Source organism: Kogia breviceps, chromosome 13 (assembly GCF_026419965.1).
Source record: "Kogia breviceps isolate mKogBre1 chromosome 13, mKogBre1 haplotype 1, whole genome shotgun sequence".
NCBI lineage: Eukaryota > Metazoa > Chordata > Mammalia > Artiodactyla > Physeteridae > Kogia > Kogia breviceps.
Window position 1 is genome coordinate 38,300,931 of NC_081322.1, and position 27,356 is coordinate 38,328,286.

Here is a 27,356-nt window from a genome sequence, read left to right on the forward strand (position 1 = left end):
GGATTATGAGCCTTGTTTTGCATACAGGGAAACTGAGGCCAGGAAGTTAAGTGGCTTTTTCAAGGCCACACAAGGACTCCATATCATACCTGATGTAGGCGTCCCTGTCTCTTAGTCTGAGGTCTGGATCATACCTGTCAGTCAACAAAGACTTAAGAAAATCACACTTATACACACACATCAAAAAAGGCATTTCCCCAGAAGTCCAGGAAAAAACGATAGACTGAGTATGGTCACTGCCAGTCACGTGCTGTGAGTGGATAGCATCTAAAACAGACAAGAACTGGTGGTGCTGTGTCCATTCTGTGAGGAAAGGCAGTGTTCCCCAAAACTGCCTTTAATGCATTTAATTGCATTTAATGTCATGCACTCTGTCTGTTATACTTCCTTTCTTTGCCTCCTCCATTTGTGTAGTTTGAACTAAGGAGTTGATAGGGATAGTTGTCTTAACTTGTCATAAATTAAAGAATTGAAGATATTTTTCCAATAATTTGGACACTGCATGGGAATCACCTTTCCTTGTGTTTACCTTGCCCAATTGTTGCCTGAGTATTATAAAACTCTCATGAACTTAAGAAACTCCAAATATTGCTTGTACAATAATTGAAAACAGCCTCATTTGATCTCTTCCACTCATACATTCATATATCTAATAACTGATACATTCAATATAGAAAAAACAAAATACAACTACCAATCCAGTTATTTTCTCCAAGTAGATACTTTTTAGTTGTCAAAAGGATAACCTTATTCTGGCCTCTTAGTTGTCAGTGACAGAAACTCCATTCAAATTGGTTTAGATGGAGAATTTCAGGGATGGCTTCAGATACAGCTGGACTCCTGTGAGCAAACGATGTCATTAGCACCTGAGTTTCTCCATCTCTCAGCCTGGCTCAGGGCTCATATGTGGGGACAAAGGTGGCCACTTGAATTCAGGCTGACTTCCCCCAGTGGAGCAGCTCTGCAGGTGGAGAGCCTTCCTTTACTGATAACACAGGCAAAAAGTCCTGGGATTGACCATGGCTGGCCCACTGGACCGCTTGACCCTCTCTGAGGTCACTGTGATAGGAGGACATGTCACTCTTGTTCAGGCCTAGGTCACACACTCATCCAAAGAGCCAGGGTATAGGGGTGGCCCCTCACAGACCACTGGGGTCAAGTATGGGAAAGGAGTGGTTCCCCGAAAGAAAACTGGGGAGCTGTTTGCAAAAGAAGAGGGAAAGGATGTAAGGCAGTTAAAAGCAACAGATCTCTACTACCTTTGTGTAAAATTTAAAAGTCTACATTTTACCATATACAGTAACAGAATATTCTTCTAGATGCTATTTCCATTGCCACTCATAAAACCCTAGCTAGGCCCTCAAATATTATTGCTAAGGGACAACACCACTTTGAGGAACCTAAAAGCAAATGTGATTCTCCTACTAGTTCAAGTGTCTGCCCACATCCCGTTCATTCAGGATGCTTATGATCATGGACCTCAGGACCACATTCTAGAGCTGCGAGATGGAGCCAGGGCCAACAAGAAGGCAGATAGCACACCAAGCCAACAAGCACCTCCCTGCCAAAGAGATCTGGCAAATGCCACAGGCCTGGTGCATCTTGATATTAACATAACACTTGACAAAATGTTCTCCAATGGGCTTCTGCATCGTTTGGATTTTCATGAGGAGTACATATAACTTTTGTAATTAAAAAGAAACCCCAACAATCTACAGAAAATAAAGATGAAGCCAAGTGAGTAGGATGATAACAATACAGCTAGAGGGCTGTTGGGCTAGTTGAATCCCCCAGGAATGAGTCCGCACCCAGAGCATGTTACTTACATGCTAATATTAAATGTTAAATTGACAGTGTCTGAAAGACTTCCTCCTGTGGCTGAATGCGTGTAGCCTGGACATCCCACGTTCTCCAGCCCTCGCAGGCCACCCTCTCCTGAGTAACCCATATCAGAAAATCCAGCTATGTCCCCATTCCTCCTCTCACCGGTTGGGGACTCCCTAGGAGTATGTCCTTGTCCCCGGAGTCATCCTGGTTATTTCTTATTGTCTCTTACTCCTGCTCCTCCTGGCCAGCACCAGCTGCCTCTCTCTCCCCCAAGGACCCTCACAGTTCTCCAAAGCACAGTGAAAATAGCAACAGTTTAACAGCATCTACTGAGGACTCTAGCCTAATACCAGGGAAGTACAGAGTAGAAAAAGAAACTTTAGGTAGGTATCAGCAGCCCCACATGCCACTGGCCTTCCTCATCACCACTACCTTTTCCTTTACCTTTTTCTCACTAAAGCACTGCTCCATAACGTGTGACCAGGATAGGTCATCTCTCCTGGAACGTTGTCCCATAACATCTAGCCTTATACCTGTTGACTTACAAAGAACAGAAAAGCCTCATCAAAGCGTTCCTTCCAGAACAAAAGGACAAATTAACTCCAAGAGCTAATGTCCTTCTTCCCTAGAATGCAAAAATCACTCACAAAATCAAAATGGAAATTTCTTCGTTTCAACTCTGTCAGGGTTCAGACCCAAACTTCAGTAAAAAAACTGGCAAATTTGAAAACAGAATTTTTGGTCTCTGCCGTATCAGGATGAAGGCCAGGAAAGCATGTTTGTCAAATCTGTAGAGAGCCAAGCATGGAAAGGACAGCCTCTGTCCTGGAAGACAGCATAAGGATCTTGACAGATCATCATGACTCAAGTCAAAGAGGACACACTATGTCTCCATGCTGAAAAGATCAGTGGCTTGAGTAGAGACTGGCTTAACTTCAGCTTGGGAGGGAACAGAGAACCATGTGGTGTAACTGATCACAGGGTTAGTATATGCCACCTGTGTGATCTGTTACTAATAAGTGACACTAGTAGAAGGCTGACATTATAGCAGAAGGAACAGGTGTGGTCAGATCAGACCACATCTGGGGAGGCACTGGTCCTTGTCCAAAGGAGGGTGCTCAGAGAGTGTATAGATCCTGTCACACAAGATCTGGAACAGAGAACTTGGGTTGGGGGTAGAGATGACACATAAGAGTTGTCTTCAAATATTTAAAGGACTGAAAACTTGCTCTGTGTTGGTCCAGTTAAGTGGAATTAGGAGCAGCTGGTTAAAGTTACAGGGCTGCAGGTTTTTGCTCAAGGGCTCAATATAAAGAACTTGCTCATCCTTGGAGGGACTGCTTGGACCCCACCTGGAGGATGCCTTACTGGGATTCTGCCTGCATGGGAGGTGGCATGGAAGACCTCAAAGTCCCTTCCTACCCCAGAAGAATAAGGCCTATAAGAAGGTGTGGGTGTGAGCCTGGAGCCTCCACGGGTGGGCGGGGAGGGGGAGGGGCAGGCCTTGCTCCTTCCCAAGCAGATTTTTCTAAAATCCAAATCCCAGTCCCCTCGGCACCCACTTGGAACAATTCAGAGCATTTTCACCAAACGCCGTACACATGGCATTGGATCGTGTAACCTGAAAACGCTCCTGTTGTTTTTCACATCTGTACAGTAGGTGAATCTTTTTCACTTGACATAGCCAAGCTGTCATTCCTGTTGATTTCCTAGAGATGTCATTTGTCCAAAAGCGTTGAGGGTTTTGATTCCCATCATGGCTATCACACAGTTTCGGTTAGTTAAAGTTTGTACCTGCCTAGCAACGTATTCTCATTCCTAAAGAGAGTAATATGCAGATCTGGCAGAGGACAGAAACTAAGTGGAGACCAAATAACTCTGCCAACTACAGTTGATTATTCATCGGTTCCTAAGCAGACAGATGTTGAAGAGTGGGCTTCCTGGGATGAAGAGGCACCCACAAGTGTAAAGATTGAAGGAGGGAATGGGAATGTGGCAACACAGCAAAATGCTCTAGAACAACTGGAACCTGACTATTTTAAGGACATGATACCAACTATAAGGAAAACCCAGAAAATCATTATTAAGAAGAGAGAACCATTAAATTTTGGCATCCCAGACGGTAGCACAGGTTTCTCTAGTAGACTAGCAGCTACACTAGATATGTCTTTTATTCATCATTCTCCTGAATTAGGTGACTTGGATACCTGGCAGGAAAATACCAGTGCATGGGAAGAAGAAGATGTGGCCTGGCAAGCTGAAGAATTTCTGAGGCAGCAGAAGACAGCAGACAGAGAAAAGAGAGCAGCAGAAAGGAAGAAAATGGAAAAGGAAGCACAGCGGCTAATGAAGAAGGAACAAAACAAAACTGGTGTGAAACTTTCATAACAAAATGTCCTTCAGATGCATAGTGCCAGCGGGAGAAATGTGAGCTCCACAACCCAAGCTACATTTGTATGGATCTAAGAGTATTTTCAGAATACAAATACACTGCTTGATTTTAATGCATTCATCAGGCCATACAGGACACCAGGATTCTCTCAAAGTCCCTTGAACTCTTGGTGATTGAGACTCAAAGAACAAAAAAGACTTGTGAGACAATATTTTCTTCAACATGTTCCAACTGTAAGACAATTGTTTGCTGTAGAGAAATTATTACAAATGGAATATATCAGTACCTCTTCAAGCTAGTGTTTCTAGCTAATTAAATGGGTGTAAATTTTATGGTGGGAAAGAACTTTGCTGTCTATAATGCTTTCCTTCAATGTGCATAATGATAACATAATTTTAAATATTCAAAAAAAAAAAAAAAAAAAAGGAGGTGTGCCCCAGGCCCTTCCAGGTTACACACAGGAGGCATAGTGCTAGGGCAGAGATACTTGTGAGGGCCTATGAAACTTAAACGTTTTTTCTCACATTCAAAAAAAATGAAATTTTTAGGGCCCACAAAAATCAATTAAATTTTGTCTAAAAGAGGAATAAAGGTTGAAGTATTTAAAGTTATATTTTAAATATTTTAATATTGATATTATTATAGTGGGAGGGGCTCACAAAGGCCTCAGTGCCCAGAGCCCTCGGAGGTCACGACGTGGCCTGGGTTCCTGTGTAAGGCCCAGCTCCCTCCAGGGGTCCCTTTTTAGCACAGGCTCCTCCAGCTGTATGTTGTTACTTACAGCCCAGCTCCTAACCTACCCACCATTCTTTGGATCTGGGGATGATCTTTGCTGTTTAAACAAAGAAGGACATTCTCCATGTCAGAGGCAACCACTTGATCCCAGCAAACTAAAAGAAAACAGAAGATGGGCTTAACCACACACATCTTTCCTTCTCCTTCTCTTCCTCCGAAACACTGAACAACCAGCCACCAAACGCAGCGTTGACGCATTGGGAACGCAGAGCTGTGTTCAGGCCTCTGAAGTAGGCTCCACCTCGGGCCTCCCACCACCCCTCCCCGGCCCACCTCTACCTTCCAGGTGGGAGGAAGTTGGGGGCTTAGCCCTGGACCCATGGACTTGTTTCCCCCACAGAGGGGACTGCACGATATCACACTCCCTGAGGCACACATAAGTTCTCATTTCGCTACATTGAGAACATTGCTGGAAATGATGGTCCCAGGCTGCAGGACTGGACTGGAAATAAAGTGATGTTTAGATAATTTAGGAAAGAATCTAGGAAGAGAAAAAGGATGTTGTGCACTCATCTATCTCCCCCACTCCCCGGCCCTGTATCATTTTCCTCCATCCAGTTATATGTCTTTCCCAGAGCTCTGTAATTATGGTTTTTAAAAACTGCAGTAAAATACACATAACGTAATATTTATCATCTTAACCATTTGTAAGCGTACAATTCAGTGGTATTAAAAATATTCATAATGTTGGGCTTCCCTGGTGGCACACTGGTTAAGAATCCACCTGCCAATGCAGGGGACATGGGTTCAAGCCCTGGTCCGGGAAGATCCCACATGCTGCAGAGCAACTAAGCCCATGCACCACAACTACTGAGCCTACACTCTAGAGCCCGCAAGCCACAACTACTGAAGCCTGAGTGCCACAATTACTGAAGCATGCGTGCCTAGAGCCTGTGCTCCACAACGAGAAGCCACCGTAATGAGAAGCCTGCGCACCTCAATGAAGAGTAGCTACCGCTTGCTGCAACTAGAGAAAGCCCATGCACAGCAACAATGACCCAATGCAGCCAAAAATAAATAAATAAAATAAATTTTAAAAAAAGCAAAAAATAACATTCATAACGTTGTGTAACCACCATGCTATCTACACCCAAACTTTTTCATCATCCCCAACAAAAACTCTGTACCCATTGAATAATAACTCCTCCTTTCCCCTCCTCCCAGCCCTTGGTACACCATTCTACTTTCTGCCTCTATGAGTTTGTCTGTGCCAAGTATCTTGTATAAGTGGCATCATACAATATTTATCCTTCTGTGTCTGACTTATTTCACTAAGCATAATGTTTCCAGGCTTCATCCATGTGTAGCATGTGTGAGAACTTCATTCCTTTTCATGGCTAAATAATATTCCACTGTATGGGTGTACCATATCTCTTTATCCATTCATCTGTTCATGGACACTTGTGTTATTTCCACCTTTTGGCTATTGTGAATAATGATGCTATGACTATGGGTGTGCAAGTTATCTATCCAATTCTGTTGGATATATACCAGGAAGAGAATTGCTGGGCCATATGGTAGTTCTATGTCTAACCTTTTAAGAAACTGCCAGTTTGTAATCGTGTTTTCATGGGAATGCTCACACGCAGGTAGGTAGCTTTCTTGGGTAGAGATGGCTGGGACATTTGAGCTGGTAGTAGAGATGAGTAATTGCTTTGACATCAGGACAAAGGACCCAAGAAAAGCCTGGCTGTACCTCAGGCACTTTCCAGGTCACAGTGCTGATGGGCTGCCCCAGACACTTTCCTTGTCAGGGTGGTTGTCACATGGATAGAAACCAGAAAACCACTTGACAAACTGAATTATTCACCATGGTCCCCTGGTCAGGTGAGCACAATACTGTTGGCCATCACCCAGGACAGGGAAATGGCTCCCTTAGAATTCTTGCACAATGGCATTCATTTATATATATTTTAAATTACAAAGTATATCATATGAACAAAAACAGTACGTAAGTAGAGATTAAATCATAATAAAGTTAATGCTGTCACATCTACCACTGAGCTTAAAAAACAGAACATTACCAACGTGTTTGAAGCTCCACGTTTATCTGTTCCTGAGCACATTTTCATTCTCTACCACATAAGTGACCATTATACTGAATTTAGTCTATCACTTGCTCTCTTTTCTGTATAGTTTACCATACACATAAGTAAGACTACATTGTAATATATTGTCCAATTTTGCATGTTTCTGAACCTCATAAGTAAAAACATCTGGATGTATCTTTCTGTGCTTTGCTTTTTTCATGCATCCTTATACTTTCAAGATTCATCCATACTAAACTGTATAGCTGTAGCTCATTAATTTTCACCACTGTGTTGTGGGTTCCATTTTATGCCCATCCTTAATGTATTTATCTATTCAACTGAAGATGGGCCGTTTTGGTTATTTCCTAAGAGCTCATTCTAATCAGGGTTTTTATCCTCACAGTAATTAGCACTAAATGATTTTAATTGTCTGTTTTCCTACACGTGCAGGTTTTTCTCCAGATTGTATGAGGAGAACAGGTACCATGGGCCTTTTCTTTTGCTGGATTACTAAATGTTGAGTGATCCTATCCCATCACCCACACACTTTTTCTGAGCACTGGCTCTCTCTGACTCAGAAGCCATATTTATACCCATGATCCCCCACCCTCCCGTCAGAGCTGATTGGGCAAGTAGCAGATACAGCTCTCAAGCTGGACCAATCAGATGCTCTTTCTTGAGAATTTTAAACTAGTGCCAAAAGAGAGTGGTCTTCGGGGACTTCCCTGGAGGTCCAGTGGTTAAATCTCTGTGCTACCAACACAAGGGGTGCAAGTTCAATCCCTGGTCAGGGAACTAAGATCCCACATGCCGTGCTGCAAAAAAAAAAAAAAAAAAAATGAGAGAGAGAGAGAGAGAGAGAGAGAGAGAGAGGTCTATGTTTCTTTGCTGGTTGGCCCTGTGAAAGTGGAAATTTGGGATCCTGGGTCAACTCTGCTTTCTTTACCCTGTGTATGGGGGGCAAGGGGCGGGACAAGGGGGGGTTAAGGTATAAATGAGAGAACTGAAGAGGAAGGATGGATAGTTTTTTTTAAAGGGGAGGTGGGTGGTGAGAGATGGACCAAGAATCCTAAAGCCATCCAGGCCTCAGCCCCAGCCCTTTGCAGAGGCCTAGTCCTTGGGTCCCATGAGATCCTCTGCTGAGTCTTTACAATAAATTGACCTTTTTGGCTTAAATTAGTTTCAGTTGCTTTCTATTACTTGTAATCAAAGACCCTCACTTATCTATTCAATTTACTTCTTCCCAGCCATTCAAAAGAACTGCAGGGCTGTCAGGGACCCCTATTAACCCGAGAATTAGTTAAATTCTTTCCCCCGACTAACAAGAGATAGGAAATTCTCCACTTCCAAAGTCAGTTGGCTTCAGAGAGCGAAACAATGGAGTGGATATTTAGCTGCTTGCTAGCTTGATGTCAACAAGGTTTAAAGTAGGTGTGCTAGTTTTATCTCGAGTTATTTTGACCAGCTCTTAGAAATGAGTGAAGAATTTTGCTCTTAACTTCCTAAAAACAGGTGCTTGATAAAGACACCCCCCCCCCATTATCCTCAGGTGATCGGGAGGGTAACCACAAATAAGTGAATTTTACAGATAATCCCCAAACCTTATCTAAACTCTTATCTTGGGCAATAGCTTCCTCTTCTGCCTTTTAGCAGAGCTGTTGGCAAGAAGCAAATGGACTGTGACAAGGTGGAGTTTTTATCTCCTCTTGTTTCCCTTGCACACCTCCAGTGGAGAGGCTAGGGAACGATAACGAGGACAAAAAGACAGGTGGCAGGAGAGCAAAGTGAAGAAACAAAGCCTGGATGGTTTGGGCACTGGCGAGACAGCTTCCAGGAGTTGTCTTAAAGGAGTTGGGGGCTTTGGGAACACAGGTGACCGAGGATGAGGAGGAGAAGCAGCTGGAAGGGGACACAATCACAGGGGGGGAGGGGAGCCCTTGTTCCACATTTCACAGAACACCTTTCCCAAGTTGGCACCTCTGCATTTACAAGACAACACATTCCTTGCAGGTCTTTGAGATTCTGAAGATGTGGCCCTCACTAAGTGGAAGGGAAGCCCACTTGCCTCCTAAGTTTGGTTTTGCTTAAAATCGTCTGTCCGTCGGTACAGCCCCTAAAAAGGCATTGGAGCTTTTACTCTAGCCTCTGCCAAGTGATGAAGCCAGAGCGCACCCCGTCTCACTCTAGAGGAAGCCATTCAGCTTTGATGTGTAATTTGATGCAAGCTATCCTCTGCCGCCCCTTTCTTTTTTCACTGAAAACCACTGTGTAGCCACAAAGCTCAGGTTCAGAGGGGAGGAACGCTCCCCAGCAGCGCCATCTTAGAACAGGGGAAAAGCACTCCGTTGCTTAAACCTCAGCCCGCTGAATCAGATCATCCTTTGCTGTGATGTTACAACTGTAACGTTTCAAACTTGCTCTCAGAAGCTGTTAGGTGTTCCTTGCCCAGACCTTGAATTTGGTGGGCACTACCGCTACATAAGATTGCCCGCAGAGGAGGACAGTGGTGCTTCATTATTCATGGAAACATGCTGCTCGTGTGCTTCGGTTTGAGCTTTTGATGAACAGAAAATGTGCTCTTTACATTTTCCTTTTTGTGAAATCCTGACACAGCATTTCTGGTTTCAAAGGAAGCTGTATAAAGACCAGCAGAAAATCCCACAAAATGAGACCACCTTAAAAATCAAGTTTACTGGCTAAATGGGATTAAGCTAGAGTTGTGCTTTAAAAAGAATAAACCAGAAAAAAACAAATCTTTGCTGCATGGTGCCCACTTCTGTCTAAACAGCTCTGAAGTCCAGATGCATGCTGTCACTGGAGCATCTCTGGAGAGAGCGTGGGAAGTTAAAAGTCAGTGTTTTTGATTAATTAATAATCATCCTCAGCTGTGTTGGCAAATGATAAAAACAAATCGTCTGCCTTTAAAGTAAGGGTGGAAGACGTGTGCTTACCCAGAACCGAGGGGGAAGGAGGAAGAGCCCTGCTGGCCTAGTCGGCCCTCAGCTGGTCTGGTCGTGGCTGAACAAAAATGACGTTGTATGTCTCTTACCCTGTACGGTCATGATAACCACCACAGCTTGGGCAGTCAGTCAGGGAGGTGGGTGGAGGAAGCCAGTGTCTAAGGAATGCCCAAAGGGCTACCCAGTTGTCTTCTAGAACAACCCAACTGAGCATGTGCAGGAATAGCTGTTTCACCATGTTTGTCATTATGAGGTGCGATTCAGCAGCCTCCAGCTGAGTGAGTGTCCGCGTGCGTGCATGCGTGTGTGTGTACCAGGATAAGGTGAAGTTTCATTGGTAGTTTAGAGGAGAGATGCAAAGACCCCTCTCCTTTTAAATTTGCCACCTACAAGTTAAACAGTGACTCCACGTCATTCTTTCTTGAAGACTGACTGCAGCTGGGCGCCATCTTCCTCCCTCCTGAACCTGTATTTCTCGAGCCACACTTCTCTTACAGGACTTACCATTTCTCTCTTGGTAACACAGTCATTCCTACTTCCTCAAATGTAGTGATGTTTGCCTTTGGGGCACCACCCGGGACAGATTATTGGGTAGAGGAGACATACAATACATCTTAAATACTGGAATGAGTGGAGGAAGGTGGGAATGATGGATGGACCTGTGCTGGATGCTATGTTCATTTCGTGGCTCTGCTGGTGGAATTTCTATCTTCCCCAGTGACTGAGACAGTCTTTCCTTCCTTCTGTCCCTACTGCCAGAGCCATGATGCAGGCTCTGATTAACTTTTACCTCTTCTCCTCTCATGGTCTGCAAATAATCCCCATCGCCTACCTGCCTCTACTTTAATCCATTTTACATACTCAGTCCATCTTGATTCTATCCCAACCCAGCCTCCAAATTTTCCATGGTCCCTAATTCCTCACCAAATCACCCAAACATACTACACCTGACGATTCAAGAGCCTTCACACACTGGGGACCCAGAATACTGTTTCTATCCTAACTCACACTACCCCTGATGTGTCAAATGTCCAACACGCTATTTCTCTAAAAATTCACTCAATTTCCTATTTCCATCCCTAACGTAAAACACCACTCAGCCTTCAGGGCTCAGGTCCAATGTCACTTCCTCTAATAAGTTTTTTGATTTCACATACTGGATGTGATTTCCCTTGCCTTGATCTTCTTTGTATTAGACTCTTTCAGTGATTGTCCAATTAATATATTAGAAGCCCCTGAGGGCAGGAAGGCCAAGTTCATCTTTGCCTCGGAGCTGGCAGCAGAGTGCTGAGAACCAAGAATCCCCCTTATTGCTGAATTATATTCAGAGGGAACCAGGTGGCCAGGCTCTCCTGCTGGAGTCTACAATCTAAGGCTGACATCAACACAAGTGTGGCTGTAGCTACTGACCTGAGACTCTGGTGCCAGGATAAATGTGGAAAATCCACAACTCCAACACAATTAAATATTTACCTGTATTAGTTTTCTATGGCTCCATAACAAAGTACCACCAATTTACCAGCTGAAAACAATACCCATTTATTAGTTCACAGTTAAATTCTATAAATCAGAAGGCTGGCACAGCATGCCTGGGTTTCTGCTCAGAGTAACACCATGTTGAAATCAAGGTGCTAGCACAGCTGAACTCTTGTCTGGAGGCTCTGGGGAAACAGGGCACTTTTAGCACCTTCTTGTTGGTAGTACAATTTAGTTCCTTGTGGTTATAGGACTGAGGTCCCTGTTATGATTAGGTCAGGGTCACTGGGATAATCTCCCTTAAGGTCAAATGTGCCATAAAACGTTATCTAATCACACAGGTAAAATCCATCATATTCACAGGGTGTGCACACAAGTGGGGAAACAGGAAATCTTGGGTCATTTTAGAATTCTGCCTATAACATCACCTTAAATATAAATTTGAGATACTGGTGAGAGAGTTGAGGCCAAATCAGACTTGGGGGCAAATGGCAGCTGGAGAGACCACCGTGTTTCTTCAGGCAGTACAGGAAGACATTGCAGAGAAGGAAAAACAGGAGTTCTTGAAGAGTTGGGAGGGGCCTAGAATTCCTGAAAGAGCCTTGATGGTACAGGAAGAGGAGGGCTTTCCAGGCAGAGAAAGAGATGAGGAAGAGGATACAGGGAGTGGCTAAAGGAACCAGAGAGACCAGTGTGGGTGACAGAAGCGGTAAGGGAAGGAAATAAACCTGGGGGCCCCAGGGCAGGGCTGTGTTTCTGAGCTACACTGTGTGGGGAAGTTGCCACCATGGCCAAGGCCGAGGGCACGGGGACCAGTTGGTGGCTGTGCTGGAGTGAGTGGGGAGGCCAACTGGGACAAGTCTGTAAGAGGCCAGTTGGGAGCTGGACAACACGCGAGATGGCCAAGGGGCGGCGTGAAGGGAGACTGAGGAAGGCAGGGCCTCAGGCTGTTGAGAAAACCTGAGGAGAACAGAGAGTGTTAGGGCAGGATTCACGGAATGAGTGCCACAAAGAACTCTTGCTATGGATACAGCAGGAGACATCTTCTCGGAGACCACAGAGGCCGAGGCAGAGCCGAATGCTGGCCCAGAAGGCACAAAATTTGTGTCCTGGGCCCAGTGTACTGCTGACTCACCCTGTGGCAGTGGGTGCCTTACTTGCTCTTTCGATGCCTTTGTTTCCTGATCTATAAAGTGGAGACTAAGGACAGCCCTGTCCTGTTCGTTCTAACTAGTGCATAGAGATCACTTTCCAGTCACTGGCTGCCAAGATCATGCCTTTCCCATTCCAGGGCTCTGCGTTTGGCCTCTGCTAGTGAGTCGAGTGGACAATTCCGTGCTGAGGGAGCACAGCACAGGTGAAGCTTGGCTGGTTATTTCCACCCCTGGGTCAGGCTGGTTCAGACCACCTCATAGCTGGGCCCTGAGCCTAAGGAGATTCACCTCCAAATCTGGTGTACATCACATGGCAAGTATTGTTCAGGAGACTCGCTTTAAGCTGTATAATCATCTCCTGTTCGATTCCTTTCTGGAGGAACTCTCCTTCCAGAGATCCCAGGGCAGAGAAGTCTGTATAAGCCTCATTTAAATCACCATTCACTTTCAAACCGTGTCATTCACGTTGTCAGGTGAAGCCCAAATGTCACTGCTGAAAACTCTGTTGAACTCTGAGACTACCAAAAAATCTTTGAAACAAGAGCCAAGTATGAGCCTCCACCCCGTATACCCCGGAGACGCACTCCGGGTGGTAGGAGAGGCAGTAGGAAGCCTCTGTGGGCAGAAGTCCATTCCTACAACGGGCTCAGATCAAGTCTTAAACACTCAAGACAACAGCAGGCAGTCACTGACATGTCTTAGAAATTTCCGGCCCGAAAAGAAAGTGCTTTGAAAGAGCTGGGTTGCCTTTTCAAGGACTTTGAGGGGCAGGCAGAAATGTGAACTGAGGAGACACCCAAAGCGAGAGGGTTCGTCCACAGCTGCCACTTCCCAAGAAAACCCAGGACAAGGTGCCTGGTGGGGGGGTGGGGGGTGCTCTGCTCTTGCCTGCTGGGTACAACATCAGCTGCTCCTATAGTCCAGAGCAGGAAGATCCTCCCATGATGTGCATGTCATGTGGCCTGAAGGTCTCCACTGCTGACAGTGTCCCCCCTCAGGACTGGGTCTTCTCCATGTGGGGTCTCAGTCAGGCCAAGCAGTTGGGCAGTGGGGTCCCAACATGAGACTGCTCGCTGTGGGCCCACCTGCCCCCCAACTCCGAGGACGGACCCAGGGCCTGCAGGCTATCCTAGGAAGTATCGGTTGGCCTGGATCAGGTCCAGAATCTTCTGGAGTTTCTAGGTAGATAGGCCTGTTTTGATCCAGAACCCAAAGTCTCCTGTAGAGTCTTGAGGTGCAACCAGAGCTTATGTTAGCAATGATCTTCCTCTGGCCTCTCTACCCAACCTGGAAGTTTCTTTCAGTCTTTTTCTAGAATTGAGCAATGTCTGGCCATATCTTCAATTCCAAGTGGCTTTGTCTGCAATAATTCTTGGTGCCTATTTTTGTTTCTGAACATACTACCTTTAACACCTCAAACTCCACCCTGTCCCTGTTCTGTGAGTAGCAGGAATTAGCCCTTTAAGAAAGGTCCTTCTGGGGCTTCCCTGGTGGTGCAGTAGTTGTGGCTCACGGGCTCTAGAACGCAGGCTCAGTAGTTGTGGTGCACAGGCTTCCCTGGTTAAGAATCCGCCTGCCAATTCAGGGGACACGGGTTCGAGCCCTGGTCCAGGAGGATCCCACATGCCACGGAGCAACTAGGCCCATGCACCACAACTACTGAGGCTGCACTCTAGAGCCAGTGAGCCACAACTACTGAAGCCCGTGCGCCTAGAGCCCGTGCTCCGCAGCAAGAGAAGCCCCTGCTCGCCACAACTAGAGAAAGCCCACATGCAGCAACGAAGATCCAACGCAGCCAAAAATAAATAAATAAAATAAATAAATTTATTTTTAAAAAGAAAAAAAATAAAGAAAGGTCCTTCTGCAGCTTGGGGCTGTGGTTTATTGACTTGCTTGACTCTAGGGTTGGTTTATAGGAAAGAATATTCCCAGTAACTCCACCAACAGGGGCTGAGGGACTTTGGAGAAGTCACTATGTGGCTCTGGACTGCAATTTTCTCATCTAGATAATGAGGAAACTGGAATAGATCAGTGCTAAGGTGCACTGGACCCTAACGCCCCATCATCTGTGATCTAACCATCTTGGGCTTCCCTGGGGAGCTTCAGTTATTCATTCAACTCATGTTCATTCAGCAACTGTCATGTGACAACTCCTATGCTAGATCCTGTTTTTTTGTGGGGGCTGTTTCAGACCGGAGGGTAAATTTGGTCTCTATTAATCCGTATGGTCAGAGGCAACAGTCCCAGCAAACTTCTTTGATCATACAATCCAGTCCCCCCCCCCGCAAAATTAGAACCTGTATCCCCATCATATTTATATTTATTTGTAAATGTTATACACATATACTTGAAAATATGTACAGCAAATATTAGTCATATTATTATTACTAGTAGTACTAGTAAAGCTTAATTCCTTTCTTCATTTTTACATTAAAACATAGATGTGGGTACTTCCCTGGTGGCGCAGTGGTTAAGAATCCACCTGCCAATGCAGGGGACACGGGTTCGGGCCCTGGTCCGGGAGGATCCTATGTGCCGCGGAGCAGCTGAGCCTGTGTGCCACAACTACTGAGCCTGAGCTCTAGAGCCCACGAGCCACAACTACTGAGCCCACGTGCTGCAGCTACTGAGGTCCATGTGCCTGGAGCCTGTGCTCCGCAACAAGAGAGCCCACCACAATGAGAAGCCTGCATGCTGCAGGGAAGAATGACCCTTGCTCGCCACAACTAGAGAAAGCCCGTGTGCAGCAGCGAAGACCCAATGCAGCCAAAAATAAGTAAATAAATAAATAAATTTATTTTTTAAAAAACATAGATGTAAACAGAAGTTAAAATATTTTCTTTTTGTACTTCAGTGGATTAACCATGTACTCCACAGGTCTAGAGTAGAAGGCCTCAGAAGTCCAGCTCTGTGAACTTTCAAGATCAATTGAAAAAGATATCCAAGATACTTGGTATGGGTAACATTATACATTTAGTTCTAAAATAAGACGGTCAGAAAGGAGACTGGCACACTTTGGCTGATACCAACTAAAGCTAAGGTTCCATAAAAATAGTTCTTTAAAAATAGAGTTAGGGCTTCCCTGGTGGCACAGTGGTTGAGAGTCCGCCTGCTGATGCAGGGGACACGGGTTCGTGCCCCGGTCCGGGAAGATCCCACATGCCGCAGAGCGGCTGGGCCCGTGAGCCATGACCACTAAGCCTGCACGTCCAGAGGCTGTGCTGCGCAACAGGAGAGGCCACAACAGTGAGAGGCCCGTGTACCACAAAAAAAAAAGAGTTATATGATCCAGCAATTCCACTCCTGGCCATATATCTGGAGAAAACTATAATTTGAGAAGATACATGCACCCCAACATTCCTATAGCAGCATTACTTACAATAGCCAAGACATGTAAGCAACCTAAATGTCCATTGACAAATGAACGGATAAGGAAGATGTGGTATAAGTACAGTGGAATACTACTGTTATAAAAAAGAATGAAATTTTGCCATTTGCAGCAACATGGATGTAACTAGAGATTATCATACTACGGGAAGTACATCAGAAAGAGTAAGACAAATACCATGTGATATCATTTATATGTGGAATCTAAAATACGACACAAATGAACTTATTTATGAAGCAGAAACAGACTCACAGACATAGAGAACAAACTTGTGGTTATCAAAGGGGAAAGGGGGTGGTGGAGAGATAAATTAGGAGTTTGGGATTAGCAGATACAAACTATTATATATAAAATAGGTAAACAACAAGGTCGTATTATATAGCACAGGGAACTATATTCAATATTCTATAATAAACCATAATGGAAGAGAAAAAAAATAATAAAATAGAGTTTAAAAAATTGCATTTTTTGGTCCTGTTTGGCAAAATTCCTCTTATCTTTTCCCTTTATCTTGGCCAGGCCTTACTTAATGCCAAAAGGGTCCATAAATATTAAATGCATTCTCAGCACCATACCAGGTAATATGGGTGAATGTAAAGATTTCTGAATACAGATGTCCATCTTGAGTTTAGCTGTATTTGCTTTCTTGCCTGTGTCATAGGTGAGATGCACCCATGGGTGGGCTTTAACCACTAGCACCAGGATTTGGGTTGCATTGCCTTTCTGAGACTTAAGACCTGTCTCACTCCTTTCTTCAACCAGCCTGTTCAGCCTGGCTTTCGAGCTTGGCTCACACAGCAGCAGCAGAAAGGCATCAAGGGGAGGTCAGGCTGGGGAAAGGTGCTGCAGATGCCAAAGTAGCTGTGGAGCTCAGGGTGTTAATCACTTTCACTCAGGCGCCGCTGTTCTGGCTGCTGCAGGCTCCCCCCATGCTGCTGGCAGAGGGTCTATGTAGCAAACCAGCAGGAAAGAGAACGGTCAGCAGAGCATAAGAAAGAAACATATCCTTTCTCAGACAGGAGCTTTTATTTCCACCCTGGTCCACAGCTTCAAAGGTCAGCTGCCTCACAAGGAGAGTGTTTGACCAAATTCACTTTGCATGTTTGAAATAAGAAGACAGCTTTCTTGATCTCTGAAACTGAGTCCTAGAAGGCCCTGTTCCCAGCATCCTTGCCGTCCCCTACCCCGTCAGCTTGCTCCAGCTGTGCTGGTTGACCCTCCGGGAAGAGAGGTGTGGCCAAGAAACTGCAGACCTATCCTCCACTTGGACAATTTTGCAAACCTTTGTACAAGGACAGATTGCACAAGGCTGCATGGGTGAGGTGGAGGGAAGAAAAAGGGAAGAGCGTTTTCTGCTTATGGCTGGGACCCTGTTATTCATCGGCTTGGGTGTTTCAGCTGAGTTTTGTGGATTAGGAGGCCAAGTCATGTCAGCACAAGAAACCTCCTGGGTCTCTGTCACGTGTGCTACCCCACCTCTTCCCCGCAGCCCAGACCATTCCTTTCAGAGAACCCTCCCTGTTTCACACTTTCACAGAGCGAAGCTGTGTCTTGGGGTCACACCCAACTCACACATCCCAGCAGAAGCTGAGGAGAGGTCTGGGGTTCTTCTCTGTGGCCTCCATCTTCAGCCCTGCCCCTGCTTCCGCAGACAGGCATGAAACAGGGCTCACAGTAAGAGTTGGTGCTGGCATCTGGCTGTGGCAGAGCTTCCATCCTGCCGGATTGGCTCAGGGGAGGGATGCTGGGCAAACGAAAGCTGGGGCGGCTGTGCAATGTGGGAGATGGCGAGGGCCGTGTTCCCAAACTGTAAGTCATGATGACACTGTTAAAAAGGGCTGGTGGGCGGGGGAAAGTGAAAGAAAAAGAACAGGGGGAACAGAAACCAAAGTGAGGCACACGGAAGGGTCGAGCAAGAGTAATGGCCAATGCACGAACAGAGGCCAGGAAATGGGACAGGCCTGCCAGAGAATCAGGGAAAGGCAGGATAAGACTGCGGGTAGGAGGAGAGAGATTAAAAAAAGGAAAACACAATGAGACATGAAAGGGAGATGTGATCATTTGTTGGAGGAAATGGCAGGTAATTTGCCAACACATACACCAACAGAGGGTGTTGGAGGCCTGGTCCAAGGACGCCCCTGGGTGTGTCACCTTCAAAGCCCCAAATACAGGACAGATCAGCCCTGACTATGAAATCTACATCTCTGCTTGCTTGAGGCCTAGTGAGACACTTAGGAGAAAAGAAGGAGGCTGTAAGCAGAGGGAAAGGATCAGGGAGATCCATAGATGCAGTCACAGCCCTTCCACAAGTTAATCCCCAGGCAGACCTGCCCACGGTCTTGCAGGTGATGCAAAGAAATAGAAGCAATGGCTTTTGGCCTCAAGAAATTCACAATCTGAGAGAAGGGACAAGATGTACAAATGCGAAGCAATAAATACCAGCAATACTAGTGGGACTGCTCAGGTGAACACGGTAAAGTATATTGGTTGAAAGAAACAAAGAATGAATTAAGATAAAGAAATGAACTACAGAAAGGCTTTCTTGACAATGTTCCCATGTGGAAATTTTTTTAAATGCAGGAATTAAGTGAAATGATGTTGGTTGAACTGGATGAAACATTTTAAACTGGGCCAAGAAGGTGACCTGGGCTTGACTACATTATAGCACAGGCTCCGAATCAAAGCAAAGAACAGGAGGCATAACTGCCCAATCCAGTCTTCCAGGTGAGTTGGATCTACGTAACATGAAATTCAGTTCAATATTCAACATTTTAAAAAACATTGGTGCCCTAGGAGTCACATTTAGCATTAAAAGGCAACAGGTGAGATGGCCCTAGAGGAGGCCAGCTTTCTAGCATGGAAGCAAGACTTGCCCTAGTCTGAGACAGATGCTGGAAGACAAACTGAGATCAAGATCAGATGAATAACTGAGGCTGGGGGGAGACCGAGTAGGTGGGTTGTATACGTGTGAGTCAAAGAGGCTAGGTCATTTAACTTGCGATTGAGAAAAAAGGATAGTGAAGGTAATGATAATTACAACAACAAACATTTGTCGAGTGAAAACTATGTGCCAGATGCTGGTCTAATCACTTTACATGCATTCGTTTACATGATCTTTACTACCACCCATGAGGGATTTTATTATTATTATTATTATTTGCATTTTATATGGGAGGAAACTCAGACACAGAGAGATCAAGCAATTACACAGTAGAGGTTAGCCCAGGACTCTAATTAAATTCCACAACACTCTCTCTCTGAAGCCATGGAAAATTCAATGTCTCTGTTTCCTCATCTGTAAACATTTGTTATCTAACCTGCTTATAGAGACACTGTAGATTATAAAGCCTCTGTGAGGAGACTGGCTGTGGTGTCATTATGAGAGTATTAGCATTAATAGGAAGGCCATGCTTTTTCTAGGAATGCTAAATATATACTCACTTTTTCATGTTAATACCACAAGGCCTTGAAGAAGTTTACAGAGGCTCATTAATAAAACCCCCTCCTCTGGGTTCACAGTAGACATTAATGCCAAGCGAATCTTCTCTCTAAAGGTGAAAGGTCTCTTTCTGACACCCCTTTACAATTCTTATAATGTTTGGGGGCTGGGACTCTTGTTTCTTATGAAAAGGTTTCCCCCCCGCCGAGAAGAGCAGGGAGGTTTTTGTTCTCGCAGGAGCCTCTCCCACAAGGCCCAACCAGAGGACCACGCCATCTTAGAAATAGGGTTTTGAGACTGAGAGGCAGCAGATAGAGAAACAGATAGCAAATACATCTGTTTTTACAAGAGCCTGTTGTTCTCTGTACTAACTGCTATAAAAACGACATGAAACTAGCCACACATTAGTTTTGGTTCTCGTGACTAAATCAAGGAATGGCATGATGGTGCTGTGTCATTAGAAATGAAACCAGTTCTTAAACAAGAGAATAGGGCCGACATTTTAATAACCTGAACGATTTCATAGAAAAATCAAAGCTGAAACTTCAACACCCCATCCCTGAACACCTGCTACTTAAGTTTGGTTCTGAACCAGTGAAACTTCTTTCTCGCCATGAAGACACGAGATGGGCCCTGACTTGCCCAACACTTTGGTGGCCAGGAAAGGCTTCCTTCTACCTGCTGTCCTACTAGGCTGAGACGTGGGCTCAATCTTGGCTTCTACAGGACTGACTGTAATTGCCACTTTGAGAAAATACAAAAAGTATCTCATATTTTATTTTTACTTCTTCAAATATATAACCTGATATATTTTGAGAGATATATATATATATGACATATTTAGATATATGAATTTTACCCTCCTTGAGGCATTTTTATCCACATCTTTTCAGATAAAGAAACTGAGACCTGAAGAGGTTAAGTCACTCACCTAGAAGCAGGCAGAATTGGGGTTCTGAACAAAGGTTTCCTTATCTATATCTGCACTGCCTCCAGTTTGGCCTTTATCACGATAATAATAATGATGTTGATGTAGTAAGCATACATAGGTTGCCTCCCTAGCACCCCTCTCCCCCCTTTTCCTGCCACAGCACCCACATTTTGCCTTGAGGGAACCACCCACCCTTCCCCTTTCTCTAACAGCTGGATCATCCGGCTCCCAGGGGTAGCCCTGATGTGCTTAAGCCAGAGAGTACCTGGCCATGGTGATTGGCTCAAGTGTGGGCATACAGCCCGATTCAGGCCAGTGTGATTTGAGGAAATGTTTCCTAGGGCTTCTGGAAAAAAAGCTCCCTCAGCCCTCTGTGGGTTTACCAGAGAGGACAATCCCCCTTCTCCTGGATGGTATATCGGAGAATACAGGGTTCAAAATTCCCTCAGCCATTGGTGCCACCAGGAGAAGTGCCAGCCTGAGGATGAAGCCGACACACAGAAGAGGCAGTGCTCTAAACGGACATGGAGCTGGTATCGTGAGGAAGATTTAAATTCTAGACTGCGTGCTGGAGTTTTCAGGCCATAAGCTAACACAATCCCTTTGTTTGCTAAAGCCAGTTTACGTTTGTTATTCCGTCATATGAAAATTCTTAACGAATGCAAACACCACTGGCACCACTCCCAGTAACATCTGATGGTTGCTCTGGTTTCTCAGTCAAGAGCATGAAACCCATTTGACCAAAAGGACCAATCCTTCAAAACTAATCAGCATTTCTGGAACACGCCCATCTCTGGTACCCGACTTTACAGACAGGACTCACATTTTTCTGTCCCTGGGGTCTGGCGCCTCCTGTTTTCTGCTCCATGTTGGCTCTGTCTAGGCCTGTCCTCATCCCAGTCCCTCCACAGTGACAGGAGGTGGCCGCCCTCTGCTGAGGAAGCCAGCGGCCAAGTGGGCAGCCAGCTGCAGACCTCAGGCATCAGCACTGTCAAGAAAAGGAGTATCAAGAAAGGATTTGGCCACAGTATATTTTAATATGACATAAAATCGGGTGGGAGAAGGGTCTTTGGCACATAGCTATACCCGATTACCCCCGGCCCCCAGCCAGCTCCCTGTCAGAATGCTAAAACGCTAGGAATTTTGCTGCCCCTCTGAGGATCTTTATTTGCTAGTGATTGGCACTCACAGAATTTCAGAGCTTTGGCATCAAAGATTATAAAATCTTTGGGTCTGAAAATCTGTGCTAAGAACTGGTTTTTGTGATTCTACTCAATCTCAGTTTCTCTTGAAAAATTCTGTGATTTCCACTTCTGGCCACTATGACTAAGCACAGAGGTAGAAACACAGTCTAAACAGTTAAAGGATCCTGTAACTACCCAGAGTAGCCCAACAGCAGAGAAAGCAAGCAAACGTGAGCACTGGCGGGGTGCCGTGTGTGAGGGAGGGCTCTCACTCTCCCTGCCCACTTCCCCCAGACCCAGTCTATCGGCCAGACGTGCCGGTCTCCACACGCGTCTTGACTCAACCACTTCTCTCCGTCTTTACGACAGTCATGTAACTTATTCATTCAGCACGTGCACGTTGAAGGTCTTCTGTGTTCCAGGCTTTGTTCTAGTGGCTGGGCGTACAAGACTGACTATGGAATGTGAACGCACGTCCTAGTGACTCTTCTTGCTTGGGCCTCCCTCTGTACGACCCTTCTCGCTGACTGGCTCCGGCTTCCTCATTTGCCCTCTCCTTCCATTCTCCACATAGGAGCCTAAAAGATCTTCTTAAATATCAACACTTCCCCATTTGAAACCCTCCGATGACTTCCCATTGCTCCTTAATTAAAATACCGAGGCTTCCTGGGCCCTGGCCCTGTTCCAGGGCTGCGCACCTCCCTACATTTACGGCCTCTTCTCACATCCTAGGCTCACTCCCCAGTCACACTGGCCTCCTTTCAGATCCTCAAGGATGTTACCGCTTTTTCTCTTCTCAGAGCTTTCAATCTGCCTTTATTTCCTCCTAAAACAGTTGCTTTCAACTTTTTTTTTCAACACTACTCCCCAGTAAGAAATATTTTATACCATGAACCAGTAAATACATCAACCTATAAATAAAGGCAACATTCGTTTTACATGATAATACTTCTGGTATGTTCTGTCCTTTTCCTAAAAAGCTAGCTGAGGGCTTCCCTGGTGGCGCAGTGGTTGAGAGTCCGCCTGCCGATGCAGGGGACACGGGTTCGTGCCCCAGTCCGCGAAGATCCCGCATGATGCGGAGCGGCTGGGCCCGTGAGCCATGGCCGCTGAGCCTGCGCGTCCGGAGACTGTGCTCCGCAATGGGAGGGGCCACAACAGTGAGAGGCCTGCGTAACACACACACACACACACACACACACACACACACACACACACACACACACACACACACACACACAAGCTAGCTGAGACCCACTAACCTGTCGTCTGAAAACACTCCTCCCTCTGCTCTTTGAATGGCTAAATCGTTCTCATCAACTTTCTATCTAAATGTTAGCTACCCATGGGGGGCTTCTCTGGCCACCTGATGCAACCCAGGTCCCTGACTTAGGTTATTTTTCATCTGAGGGCCATGTCCCTTCCCTTTGAAGCACGTATCAAAGTTATAATTACGTATTTCTTCGTTGAGACTTGCTCATTGTCTGTCTCACAGGCCACATCACTAGCTTTTAAAGGCAGGGACTTGTATGCTCTGTTCCCCACTGTATATCCCACATCTGGTTCAATGATCAGCATGAGAGAAGAATATACCTACGTATTCCTTGACTGGCTGACTGAGTGGGTGGGTAAGTGATGCTGAGATCTGGATTGGAAAGCAGGCCTCCTCAATAAAGGGAACCGGAGTTCCTTGGAGAAATGGCTGATTCTAAGGCTGGGGCAGGAAATATACAGTAGTGCCAGAAAGTAAAGAAATACTCAAAAAAACAAAAGGATGGGGCATGTCAAAGGGACACAGGAGCCAACCTAAAAAGAACTTCCAATGGCCAAAACTGGAACAATTTGAGCAGCAAAATAAATAGCCTAATATCAGATTATAACCCAAATCTTTAAATAAATATGCATGAGAGTCCATACTGCTATAAGTGGTTGACTAAATAAATAAAGAGGGGGAGAGTGACATCTTTCTTACAGAAGAATTTAAATGATGTACATAAATACTATCCTCCAGGAGGTGGAGCTTAATTCTCCCCACCCCCTACCCCCTTGAGGGGAAGGGGAAGGCACTTAGTGACTTGATTCCAAGCAACAGAGTAGGTAAAAGGGGAACAGGGTCACCTTCAGTGAGGAAAGCTGGCAAACAGTACCTTGGCCAGGTGTTCAAGATTGATTTTACTGTCCCATCATGTGGATGGCATGTACCCCCGACAAGATGTGAGAAGGGCACTTCACCTCTGCTGGCTTCCTCCAATAATCCACAACCCCAGTGCAACCATAAAAAAAGCATCAGGGAAACCCAGCTAGAGGGGCATTCTACAAAATACCTAACTAGAACTCTTCAAATCTGTCAAAACTCCATGAGAAACAAGACTAGAAACTATCATAGACCAGGGGGATTAAGGAGACACAACAACCACTTGTGGTGTGGCATCCTAGATGAGACCCTGGAACCGAAAAAGGATATCAGTGGAAAAGCTAAGGAAATCTGAGTGAGATATAGACTTTAGTTAATAACAATGTATCAATATTGGTTCATTAATTGTGACAAATATACCACTGTAATGTCAGACGCTAATGACAGGAGGAGCTGGCTGAGGGGTATATGGGAACTCTGTACATTATCTTTGCAACTATTCTGTGAATAAAAAACCGTTTTAAAATTAAAAGCTTACTTTAAAAAAAAAGTTCAGCCTTAATGCCAAGAGCCGGGCCTTCATTCAGTCACTTTTATGGAGTGCCCACAAAGAGCTTCCAACCCTGCTGGGCACAAAGAAGACATTTAGACACATGGGAGATGAGTAGATGCATATACCCAGGCAAGGCATCGGGGTGATGAAACGAAGAGCAGAGCATGCAGGTTTGCAGGCTGACTAGAGAGGGTAGGTGTGTGAGGTGGGTGGGGCGGAGCTGGTAATGAGAGAAAGCAATGACCAGAATGAGGAAGGAAGACAAAGACTGGCTGGCTTTGGTGAGGTGGAGCCAGCTATTCCCCACTGGAATGTAAGCTCCCTGAAGGCAAGAACCTTGTCTCTCTTCTCATACCCCTAGGAGCAGAACTGTGCCTGGAACACAGTAAATGTTCATAAATGTGTATTGAATAGATGAGAGACTAGATAAACAGACAAAGTCCTGCTGGAACTCTACTTGAACTCCAGAACCACTACTGTCATGCGAGGTCTCCCAGGTGCCCAATGGATTTGCATTTTGTGCATGGTGATGATTGTTCTGCATCATCAGAGGTCTTCTGGAAAGCATGCAGATGTTAGCATTGGTTTGGAATGGCTCTAATGTTCACCCACAGGCATGGAAGTGCCTTGGAGCATTTCTTGATGGTATTAACCGGTAGGTCTGCTGATATGCAGGAGTGAATGGCACCTCCTCTTTGCTCTGTTCTAGCGTCCGGTTAAACCCAGCAGGGGCTCCTAGAATTGTAAGAATGGAGAGTTAGCAGGGGCTTCAAGCTTTTGATACGGTCTCTACAAATATAAGGAAACAGTTTAGAGGGATGTTGAATTTCCCTGTAGGCATCTACTGACATTCCTCCTTAATGGTCCTAAATGCTCAATATATTCACTTGCATGTAACTTTCTTTATGAAGAAAAAATTTAAATTTGGGGAAAACTATGGAAAATCATATCCAACTATGTAGCTATTAAGAATAGTGCAGACTCTATGTATTAATATGAAATATTAAACATACAAAGTAAAGCTGTTTTCTGAAATAGACACAAGACACTGGTTGACAGAGGGGAGTTCTGTGAAGACAGCATGCGAGGGAGGAGACTTTCACCATACACGCTTGGAACCTTTTGCATTTTGCACGTGTACAAAGTATTACAAATGAAAAAAACTTAAAAAAAATTAATTAATTTATTTGGCTGAGTCAGGTCTTAGTTGCAGTACGTGGGATCTTCATTGCAGTATGTGGGATCTTCCGTTGCAGCACGCAAGCTTCTCTCTAGTTGTGGCGTGCGGGCTCCGGAGCACGCGGGCTCAGTAGTTGTGGCATGTGGGCTCTCTAGTTGTGGTGTGCGGGCTCTAGAGCATGCAGGCTCAGTAGTTGTGGCGCATGGGCTCAGTTGCCCGCAGCATGTGGGATCTTAGTTTCCTGACCAAGGATCAAACCCACGTCCCCTGCATTGGTAGGCAGATTCTTAACTACTGGACCACCAGGGAAGTCCTGAAAGAAACTTTTAAAAATGATTCCAGAGGAAAAAAATTTTTAATTTTGTCTTCAGGTTATAATAATCTCCTTTTCCGATGTATGCTTGATTATCTTTGAGCCTCTGCTTTCTGCACGATCTGACCCACGTCGGGTGACAGGCAGGCTATTCCACCTGTCTAGTCCTGGCTTTTAACATCATCTCAAATAAGCTTTTACATGAAGTGACAGAAGTATGCTGACGGGATTGAAAGAGGAAGACTTTCATCATAGTTTATGCGTTCAAAACTAGGAATTAATTAAAAAAATAAGTCCTATAGTTATTTTGTAAACAGCATGCTTATATTATATTGCAGTTTTCTGTTAAAAAGCATTACGTTGGCTTTTTGGCTCTCTGAGCAAGCGCCACGTAAAGTAAAAATGCTGAAGAAGCCCAAGTTTGAATTGGGAAAACTCATGGAGTGTCATGGTGAAGCTAGTAGTTCTGGAAAAGCTGCTGCGGATGAGACAGGCACTTAAGTCAAACGAGCTGATGGATATGAGCCAGTAGTACAAGAATCTGCTTAAAATTTACACTTTTAATGATGACAAATAAAAGATCTTATTCGTGAAAAAAAGCATTACTTTGCTAAATGTTAACGTTTAAAAAGTATATCTAGGGTTTCCTTGGTGGTGCAGTGGTTGAGAGTCCACCTGCCGATGCAGGGGACACGGGTTCGTGCCCCGGTCCGGGAAGATCCCACATGCCGCCGAGTGGCTGGGCCCGTGAGCCATGGCCGCTGAGCCTGGGCGTCTGGAGCCTGTGCTCTGCAACTGGAGAGGCCACGGCAGTGAGAGGCCTGCATACCACAAAAAAACAAACAAACAAACAAAAACAACAAAAAATGTATATCTAGACCATTAATAATGAATCATACTAATACCCTAAAAACATTTATAGAAAAGATTGAGAAGTCCCTTTGAATCAACAAACAGTATATCCCTCAAAAAAATAACTGATCAATAATTCACTACAGGGCTTCCCAGGTGGCGCAGTGGTTAAGAATCCACCTGCCAGTGCAGGAGACATGGGTTCGCTCTTCGGTCCAGAAGATCCCACATGCCGCGGGGCAACTAAGCCCATGCACCACAACTACTGAGCCTGCGCTCGAGAGCCCACAAGCCACCAACTCCTGAAGCCCACGCACCTAGAGCGTGTGCTCCACAACAAGAGAAGCCGCCACAATGAGAAGCCCACGCACCGCAATCAAGAGTAGCCCCTGCTCGCCCCAACCAGAGAAAAGCCCGCGTGCGGCAATGAAGACCCGACGCAGACAAAAATAAAATAAATAGAATAAAATAAAATTTAAATGATAATAATTCACTGCAGATAAATATTTCATCAAGATCACATTCTGCTTTTAAGCAATTTTGTTTTCTAATATTCCAAAACAATATGGTTTCAAATTCTGAAGACAACTCCTTTCTTAGTACTGAGAAAATTAATGTTTGAGATACACATGAGCATTTTGAGTTCTTTAAAACTAGAACACATTTGTGATAAGATGTATTTCAACCTTACTTCAGCTAACTTCAGAAGAAAGGGTGTTCAGTATTTCTCGCATAAATTTCATTACAA

At 45.1% G+C, this 27,356-nt stretch overlaps 1 pseudogene; it reads left to right on the plus strand.

Annotated features, from left to right (window-relative positions):
- The first annotated feature begins 3,583 nt into the window (after positions 1-3,583).
- LOC131768157 (receptor-binding cancer antigen expressed on SiSo cells pseudogene) lies at positions 3,584-4,267 on the plus strand (annotated as a pseudogene).
- Positions 4,268-27,356: the final 23,089 nt, after the last annotated feature.